This window comes from Myotis daubentonii, chromosome X, assembly GCF_963259705.1.
Source record: "Myotis daubentonii chromosome X, mMyoDau2.1, whole genome shotgun sequence".
NCBI classification, from domain to species: domain Eukaryota; kingdom Metazoa; phylum Chordata; class Mammalia; order Chiroptera; family Vespertilionidae; genus Myotis; species Myotis daubentonii.
In genome coordinates, this window is record NC_081861.1 from 21543316 (window position 1) to 21553744 (window position 10429).

The 10429-nt window shown below is 40.8% G+C and overlaps 1 pseudogene; it reads right to left on the bottom strand.

Annotated features, from left to right (window-relative positions):
* Positions 1 to 401: 401 nt before the first annotated feature.
* LOC132223424 (large ribosomal subunit protein eL31-like) lies at positions 402 to 1023 on the bottom strand (annotated as a pseudogene).
* Positions 1024 to 10429: the final 9406 nt, after the last annotated feature.

The following is a 10429-nucleotide window of genomic DNA, read 5'->3' on the forward strand; positions in this document are numbered from 1 at the left end:
ATGCCAAGGGTAATGGGTATATTATTAAGTTATTCACAAGGTAAAAAACCATTGTCAATTATTCTAATTGCTCCAACCACAACATTTGAAAAGTCATTTTTCAGGTTTTCTTCTCATGGACTCAGTCAAGTATCTTTACTCTGGAGAGGTCCAAATTCATGAATATCCAGGCCTCTCCAAATTGAAAAAAGAGGTAAGGGAAGTGTGGAAAGAAGTAGCTGTCTCCTACCAACTCAGTGCTGAGGCCAAGGGGGATCATGGCAGAGCCTGAACACCTCAGTTCTTATTTTTTAAAATTGGATTTGGATCCCATCTGCTTGCTCTCTCTCTCTCTCTCTCTCTCTCTCTCTCTCTCTCTCTCTCTCTCTTTCAGTTTTATAACTTCATTCGACAATCAGCAGTTAGTTCTCATCCACATTAACTGTTGATTTTTGAAAGTGGTGATAGGAATATAGGTAATCAATATATAGAGCTTGTTTGTTGAATCTTTATCCTCATTATATTTTCTGGATAGCTGCACCTGGATATGGTATGGGACATTTCTTATTCCTTTAGTCTAGACCAGCCGTGGGCAAACTATGGCCAGCGGGCCGGATCCGGCCCGTTTGAAATGAATAAAACTAAAAAAATAAAAAGACCGTACCCTTTTATGTAATGATGTTCACTTTGAATTTATATTAGTTCACACAAACACTCCATCCATGCTTTTGTTCCGGCCCTCCGGTCCAGTTTAAGAACCCATTGTGGCCCTCGAGTCAAAAAGTTTGCCCACCCTTGGTCTAAACTCTAGACAGTTTTGTTGAGCCTAATATCAATGTGTACATTTGGAATTTCCACCTACTTCATGGTAAATTTATAGATCTCTTTGAGTGCCTGAGGGGCATGTTTTTTGAAACCCACTCCATGGATGCACTTGTGAATGTTGATGGTGTGTTCTCTGGTCACTACCTCCTTGATGGCAGAACAGCCCTTCTTACCACACTTCTTTGTGGGAGCCGTTATGCCAGGCCCAAGTTGGCCCATTTGTTTTCATATTTATAATTCAGGAGAGTAGCACATGTAGGTTGAATAATGGATACATGCTTCTTCCTGGGGCCTGGATGGAGACTGACATTAGTAGATCTTCCTTCTCTGTGGGTGATGGCATTTCCTGGCAATCTATATATATATATAAAACCCTAATATGCAAATAGACTGAACAGTGGAACACCCGAACAACTGGTCGCTATGATGTGCACTGACCACCAGGTGGCGTGTGTGGACCATGGCAGGAGTCGGCAGCAGGTAGCAGCATGCAGAACATGGCGGTCATCGGCCATGGTGGGATGGTGGAGCAGGTGAGCAGGGGCACCAGACCAAGGTGGGGTGCTGGTTACTGTCATCGGGGTGAGTCTCTGGTAGTTACTGAAAATTCTTTGCTCCCAGGTGCAATGGTCCTGCTCAGCACTCACACCTGCTGCCAGCACCAGCCCGGCTCACACCCACTACTGGCACCAGAGCCACTGTTCACACCCACTGCTGGTGCCCAGCACAAGCCCCGATCGCTTGGCACCATCAGCGAGTGCAAGCAGTGGCTGCAGCCCCAAATCACTCCTGAGGGCTTCTCCACCTCCCCCTGCTCCTGAGGGGTGAGCAGGGCCAAAAGCCACCTCTCGCACCTGCTGATAGTGTTGGCCCCGCTTGCACCCTCTGCTGGCGCTGGTCCCAATCGCACGTGGTGTGGTGGTGGTTGGAGCGGGGCTTCTGGCAGATAAAGGACCAGGGGCCATGGCGGAAGGGGCCAGGTAGGAGCATGGAAGATGGGCCGAGACCCTCCTCTGTGCCCACTGCAGCCTCATGGCCCACAGTTCCTTACAAGATGCACGAATTCATGCACTGGGCCCCTAGTAGGTTATAAGTTTTCCAGACAGGGTACATAGACTTTCCTAGTGAGACTGTCCAAAAGCTGAAGTGGGGCAGCAGATGCAGTTGTAAGTGCTCAACCAGTTCAAATCTGATTTTTCCTGAGAGGACTTCTTAGAACTATGTCCTTATAGTATGAGATTTCCAACTCAGTCTCAAGCCAACGACTATAATTTGGAGGCTGATAGACAGACTCTTTCTCTAGATGAAATGGCAATATCATACTTTAACAAGGGCATTACATATTTCCTCTTTATAATCAGGAACCCAGCATTATGATCTTAGCAAACATTGTCAAGCCTGCCTGAAATTTTTCTCAACATTTCAGAGTTTCCCAACAAATCTTTTGGAAAGAATTATAACGATAGCACAGGGGTAGAGGTGCCTGATACGTTAATTCCTGCCAATTCTTTGGATAAAATCCTACTGTAGGCAGATCATTTTAGCTGGGTACTAAAACACTCATTCCCAGTCATTGTGTCCCTTCATTACAGAAGCTAGAAAAACGAAATACTAATTATTCCAGGATTTCTTGCAATTAGGGCAGCCATATAACAAAATTCTAGTCAGTAAGTTAGTTATAAGCTGCAATCTGCTGGAGGCTCCTGGTGACCATCTTGTGATTATGAGGCAATAAGCATGAGTGTAAAAACCAAAAAAATCAGGTTGCTGAATATAAAAATAGACCCTGGGTTTCAACAGCATTGCTGAGCTTTTGAACCAGTCAGCAACTGTCTGCCTTTAGACCCTTTGTTAGATTTTAGAAAACATTTATTATGAGCAGATTTTCTGCTACTTACATACAATGCATTCATAATCAGTACTCTTTACATGGTTCCCTGCGCCCTAAGAATAAGGTCTACACTCCTTAATATGATAAACAAAGCCCCACATGATCTAACTAGCCCCTGCCTATGTCCCACACCTTGTCTCTCCCAAATTTGTCCTTGCATTATAGGATCTGGTAGTGCAGAGATAATTATTTTTCTTTATTGATTAAGGTATTATATATCTGCTCTTATACCCCCATTTCCCCCCTCCCCACTCTCCCACTCATGCCCTCAACCCCCTGGTGTCTGTGTCCATTGGTTAGGCTTATATGCCCCTTACCCCCACCCTCCCCTACCTTCCTTCTGATGTTTGACTGTCTGATTGATGCTTCTCTTCTCTGGATCTGTTTTTGTTCATCAGTTTATGTTGTTCATTATAGTCCACAAATTATTTCGATCCTGTGATATTAATCTTTCTCCAACTGGCTTATTTTACTTAGCATAATGATCTCCAGTTCCATCCATGCTGTTGCAAATGGTAAGAATTCCTTCTTTTTTTACCACAGCGTAGTATTCCATTGTGTAGATGTACCACAGTTTTCTAATCCACTCATCTGCTGATGGGCATTTAGGTTGTTTCCAAATCTTAGCTGTTGTAAATTGTGCTGCTATGAACATAGGGGTGCATATATTCTTTCTGATTGGTGTTTCTAGTTTCTTGGGATATATTCCTAGAAGTGGGATCCCTGGATCAAATGGGATTTCCATTTTTAGTTTTTTGAGGAAACTCCGTACTGTTCTCTACAGGGGCTGCACCAGTCTGCATTCCCACCAGGAGTGCACGAGGGTTCCTTTTTCTCTGCATCCTCGCCAGCACTTGTTGTTTGTTGATTTGTTGATGATAGCCATTCTGACAGGTGTGAGATGGTACCTCATTGTCATTTTGATTTGTACCTCTCAGAGGATTAGTGACTTGGAGCATGTTTTCATATATCTCTTGGCCTTCCTTATGTCCTCTTTTGAAAAGTATCTATTTAGGTCCATTGCCCAATTTTTGATTGGGTTGTTTGTCTTCTTTTGTTAAGTTGTATGAGTTCCCTGTAAATGTTGGAGAGTAAACCCTTATCAGTGATAACATTGGCAAATATGTTCTCCCATGCAGTGGGCTTTCTTTTTGTTTTGTTGATGGTTTATTTTGCTGTGCAAAAGCTTTTTATTTTGATGTAGTCCCATTTGTTTATTTTCTCTTTAGTTTCTATTGCCCTAGGAGCTGTATCAGTGAAGATATTGCTTTGGCATATGTCTGAGATTTTGCTGCCTGTGGATTCCTCTAATATTTTTCTGGTTTCCCCTCTTATGTTTAAGTCCTTTATCCATTTTGAGTTTATTTTTGTGTATGGTGTAAGTTGGTGGTCTAGTTTCATTTTTTTGCCTGTATCTGTCCAATTTTCCCAACACCATTTGTTGAAGAGACTGTCTTGACCCCATTGTATGTTCTTGCCTCTTTTGTCAAATATTAATTGAGCATAGTAGTTTGGGTCGATTTCTGGGTTCTCTATTCTATTCTGTTGGTCTATATGTCTGTTCTTGTGCTAGTACCAGGGAGTTTTGAGAACAATGGCTTTGTAATACAGCTTGATATCTGGTATTGAGATTCTTCCTACTTTGTTCTTTCTCAGGATTGCTGCAGCTATTCGGGGTCTTTTTTTATTCCAGATGAATTTTTGGAGAGTTTGTTCTACGTCTGTGAAATATGCCTTTGGTATTTTAATATGCCGCTGGGGAGTGCATTGAATCTATAGATTGTTCTGGGTAGTATGGGCATTTGAATGATGTTGATTCTACCAATCCATGAGCATGGTATGTTCTTCCATAAGTTTATGTCTTTCTCTATGTCTTTTTTTCAGTGTCCTGTAGTTTTCTGAGTATAGGTCTTTTACGTCCTTAGTTGTTTATTCCTAAGTATCTTATTTTTTTTTTGGTGCGATGGTAAATGGGATTGTTTTTCTAATCTCTCTTTCTGTAAGTTCACTATTTGTGTATAAAAATGCCATAGATTTCTTGGCATTAATTTTGTATCCTGCTACATTGCCAAATTCATTTATTAAGTCTAATAATTTTTTGATGGAGTCTTTAGGGTTTTCTATGTACAGTATCATGTCATCTGTGCATAATGACCAGAGCTGCTTTTGTTGTCCTAAGTATGCTATGTTGTCTCATGCCTCCTAGCTCCATCTCTGCTGGCAGGAACTGTCTTCCTTATCTGTGGATCCCTAAAATATAGCACAGCAACTTATAATAAAGAACTGCACCAAAATGAAATTACTTGACTGTCTTCTGATAAAAAATAACTACTTAATGACATTTGTACATTTTATGCATAATTTATTTAATATTTAGCATCTCTTCATGTATGCAAAGAAGTATGTCAGGCTGATGTACTGACATCAAAAGGTTTCTATGGCATAATGTTAATGAAACGACTATCAGAAGAATGTACCTAGTATGATCTGTCAATGTAAAATATAAGCCCCAATAAAACTATGTGTATCCATATATATATATATATATATATATATATATATATATATATATATATATATATATATAATAGATGATTAGATATAGATATAGATATAGATATAGATATAGATATAGATATAGATATAGATATAGTTCAAGTAGAGAATGCGCCTTGGAAATATAGATCGCAAAATGTTAATAGTGGTACATCTCAGGAGGGGCAAGGCTAAGGGAATGATATCATTTACTCTAAAAAAATTTTTATGGTTTGAATTTTTATAGCATAAATGTATTCACATGTAAATTGTGAAGTTAAATTTATAAAACTTAAAAGGCTGGAAGAGGCATAAGAAAGCATGAGGGAGATGGAATCTAACAAATGTAGCTTCAGGTCCCTGCTCTGTCACCCAGTAGCTGTGTGGCCTTGAGTGATACTCTCTGTGGGAAGAGATCAAAGAACTTGTATGCATATATACAGTTTCTCATCTGTGAACTAGTGTTTCATTCATTTGTTCTTTCACTAAGTTACCAAACATTTGCTGAGCACCTACTTGAGTGAAAAGCACTGTTCTAGGCACTAGGGATGCAATGGTTAGTATATAAACCTCTGTCCTCATGGAACTACAATTTAGTGGGTCAAGTAAACAGTAATCAAATAATAAGACAAATCAGAATAAAATTGCATGTGTGAAAGTGCTGGAAAAGATCAATGGAATAGAATAGAGACCCCAGAAATTAACCCAAGCCATTATGCTCAATTAATATTTGACAAAGAAGGCAAGAATATACAATGGAGTCAAGACAGTCTCTTCAATAAATGGTGTTGGGAAAATTGGGCTGATAGATGCAAAAAATGAAACTAGACCACCAACTTTCACCATATACAAGAGTAAACTCAAAATGGTTAAAAGACTTAAATGTAAGCCATGAAATCATAAAAATCCTAGAAGAAACCATAGGCAGCAAAATCTCAGACATCTCTCCTAACAATATATTTACAGATACATCTCCTAGGGTAAAGGAAACTAAGAAGAAAATAAACAAATGGGACTATATCACAATAAAAAGCTTCTGTACAGCAAAAGAAATCATCAACAAAATAAAAAGTGACTCTACTGTATGAGAGAACATATTTGGCAATGATACATTGGATAAAGAGTTAATATCCAAAATATATAAGGCACTCATACAACTTAACAAAAGGAAGACAAAAAATCCAATTAAAAATGGGCAAAGGACTTAAATAGACATTCTCCAAAGCAGCTATACAGATGGCTAAGAGACATGAAAAAGTTCTTGCAGTCACTGATCATCAGAGAGATGCAAATTAAAATGACAATGAGGCACCTCCTCACACCTGTCAGAATGGCTATCATCAACAGATCAACAAATGACAAGTGTTGGCAAGGATGTGGAAAAAAGGGAACTCTAGTACACTCTAGTGGGAATGCAGACTGGGGTAGCCACTATGGAAAACAGCATGGAGTTTCCTCAAAAAATTAAACATTGAACTGTCATTTGACCCAGTGATCCCACTTCTAAGAATATATTCTAAGAAACCCAAAACACCAATCAGAAGGAATGTATGCACCCCTATGTTCATAGCAGCACAATTTACAACAGCTAAGATATGGAAACAGCCAAATGCCCATCAGTAGATAAGTGGATAAAAAAGTGGTGGTATAGTTACACCATGGAATACTAAGTAGCAGTAAAAAAGAAAGATCTATTACCATTAGAGACAGCATGGAGACACCTGGAGAGTATTATGCTAAGCGAAATAAGCCAATCAGAAAATGATAAGTATCACATGATCTCACTCAAATATGGAATCTAATGAACAACATAAACTGATGAACAAAATAGATCCAGAGACATAGGAGCATAGAACAGACTGGGGAACCTCAGAGGGAAAAATAGGGAGGGTGAGTGGGTGGGAAGAGATCAAAGAACTTTATGCATATATACATAACCCATGGACACAGACAATAAGTCAAAGAAGGCCTGGGTGAGCAGTGGGGGTGGGACAGAAGGGGTCAATGGGAGAAAAAAAGGGGACATATATAATACTTTCAACAATAAAGGTTTAATTTTTAAAAAGTGCTAGAAAGAAAAGTCCCTGGGGTCAGGATAGCCTGTAACAAGAGAATACTATATAATAAAAATCTAATATGCTAAGTGTCTGGTCATCCAGTTGGCCATTCAACCAATCAAAGCGTAATATGCTAATGATGTACTAAGGCTGCTCAACTTCTCGCTCTGATGTGCACTGACCACCAGGAGGCAGATGCTCCTACCAGTAGGTTAGCTTGCCACTGGGGTCCGGCTGATTGGGACTGATAAAGATGGGCCGGACATGCCCTGGAGCCCTCCTGTGGTCCCACCCTGGCTGACCAACCTCCCACATCCCTCCCCGGTCCCAATTGTGCATTGGTTGGGTCACGGCTGGCAAGCGCAGCGGCAGTGGTGGGAGCCTCTCTCACTTCCGCAGCAGCACTAATGATGTCCAACTGCTGACTTAGGCCTGCTCCCCTTGGGAAGCGGGCCTAAGCCGGCAGTTGGACATCACCTGAGGGCTCTTGGACTGTGATAGGGTGCAGACTGGGATGAGGGGCCACCCCCACACACATGAGTGCACGAATTTCATGCCTTGGGCCTCTTGTTTGATATAATCAAGATCATAGAAGGCTGGTTTTTTTAAAGGGTGGTAACTGAATGAGAAGATGGCTTGAAATAGATGAAGAAGGACATTCTAGGAAGGGAAACAGCATGTAAAAAAAGCCTTATCATGACAATACTTGAATTATTTAAGATTCTAAAATAAAGCTAGTGTGGCGCGCGCGCGCGCGCGTGTGTGTGTGTGTGTGTGTGTGTGTGTGTGTGTTTGAGAAGAGACAATACTGGTATAAAATGAGGCTGGAGAAGGACATTGGTGTCAGACCACATACAGGTCAATAATTTGGTCTTCATCCTACCTGTAAGAACTGTGTGATGCTATGGTAAGCTCTAAGTAAGGTGCCAGCATGATCAGATTTGAGTTTTGCAAATTTCATCTGGCTTCTTTGAGGAGCATAAATTAGATGGGGGCCAGAGTAGAAGCAATGAGACCAGTTAGAAGGCCATTGCATTGGTCCAGTTAGCATCAGAGCTAACTGGGGCTTGGATCACAGTGGTAATAATAGAGATAGGGGGAAATTTTATAGCCTCAAAAGAAGCATTTAGAATTTGGTGATGGATTGGATATAGTGATAAGGGTTTGGGGAAGAAGAAAGAGTAAGAGTCAGGGGTGACTTCTGTGTTTCTGTCTTAATTAACTCAATAGTTGGTAAGGTCATTTGTTGAGATCACTGGAAAAATATTAGGTCTTGAGCAGAAATTGTGGGTTGGGGTTTGGACCTGCTGATTTACAGGTGATTTAGTGGCCCCTCTCACCTCCCTTATTCGAATACTACATAATCAAATACTACTTAAAAATTCAATACTCTGCCAACATTTAATATCCTCTTCTCTGCTTTATTGTTTTACCTTAGCTCTTCTTACTTTTTCGTTTCCATTTGTCTTGTTTATTGTGTTCCCCCACCAGAATGGAAACTCCATGAGAAAGGGAGTTCTGTCTATTTTATGTATTGTCATAATCCTCAGCATCTTGACCTATGCTTGGTATAGGTAGGTACTCAATAAATATTTGTCAAATGAATGCACGAATGAATTTAAGCAACAAGTCAAGTAGGCAATTGGAAATACTGGTCTAGAATGCTTAGAGAAGTCTGGGATATGTAAAGATGTTGTCATCCACCTTAGGAGGGGTCCTTACTGTAGCTGTGGGTTTGGTTGACATCACCTAGGGAGATGGAATGAAGTGAGAAAAGGGAGCAAATTAGTACCTGCCTCAGAGGATTACTGTAAGGATTAATTGAAATAATAAAAGTCAAGGATTTAGCTGGTGTCTGGCACCTGGTTGGTGGTCAAGGAAGGTTAGTTGTGAATAGTGTTGTAATTACAGACTCAAGGGACTTTAAGAACAGTGGACTAAGTGGATGGCAGGATGTGGCCTCTAGCACCCTTACCAGAGAGCTCTCTACTTTTGTCAGGTGCTGATCAAACAAGCACAGTTCTGCTACTTGCTCTGCTGTGTGACTACATCCAGTTACCTAAGTTTCATGAGCCTCAGATTCCTCACCTGTAGCTCAGTGTTGATGGCAACACTTTTCCTACAGGACCAACGGAATATTTTTAGCACTTCGCAATCTCTGGCACCTTGCCCAGTGTTATTGGCACACAGTAAGGGCTAAACTAGTTATTCATTGGTAGAAAGTCCATTTGCCTTGGCATCAGAAAATACTAGCCTTTTGATTTTTCCCAAACCATATATCCCTGAAGATCATCATAGCTAAGTCACAAGAGTGTTTTAAGCACCAAATGAGATTGTGTATCTTTTTAAAAAGAGTCATGGTAGCTCCCAGGTATATTTCAACTTCAACGGGGGAAAAAATACACAAGAAAGCTGAGGCAGAGATAAAACAAGGGTGGGGAAGTAAATTAGGAACCAGAGCTAAGAAGAGTATGGAAAGTCTATTCCATGGGGAATTCAAGCCTAATAAGATAATGTGACCAGACATGACACATGAAGGTGGCTAACCCTCTCCTGTTTGCCTCCTTCAACCCAATACAAACAAACATAGATACTCAGGTGAGATTTAAAATAATGCCAGCACTAGCCATGCCGCCCTCCTCACCAAGACCCCCTATAGTTCTCAGCAGAAATTTGGGGTTGTCCCTCTATGTCTGCTCTCTCCCCAATGGTTCCTTGGCCTGTTCCCAGCAGATCACAATGACTAATTTCCTTTCCCATCTCTTCAAGATATCTGGAGTGTTCCTTTAACCTATTCATGGGCACTTCACATGACTGCTCTAGGGGATAAATCCACTGGTTGCACTAGTTTAATCCAAGTATTTCACTAGTGGCCCCAAAATAATCCTTTTTCAAACATACATACACCACAGCTCAAAGGGGTCCCCCAACCCAATGGGGCTGTTTGGTAAGTGTAGGCATTGTATGGTCCTTATTCTCTTAGGGTTATGCTGCATGTTAGATCAGCCTATCAGATCTGAACTTTGGAGCACCCAGAATTGCCCTATTATCTTCAAGGCAATGTTTCAAGGTCTGGTCAAACTTTATAGAGAACCTACCATGAAGAGGGGCAATACAAGCATTAACAATAGTCCCTGACCTC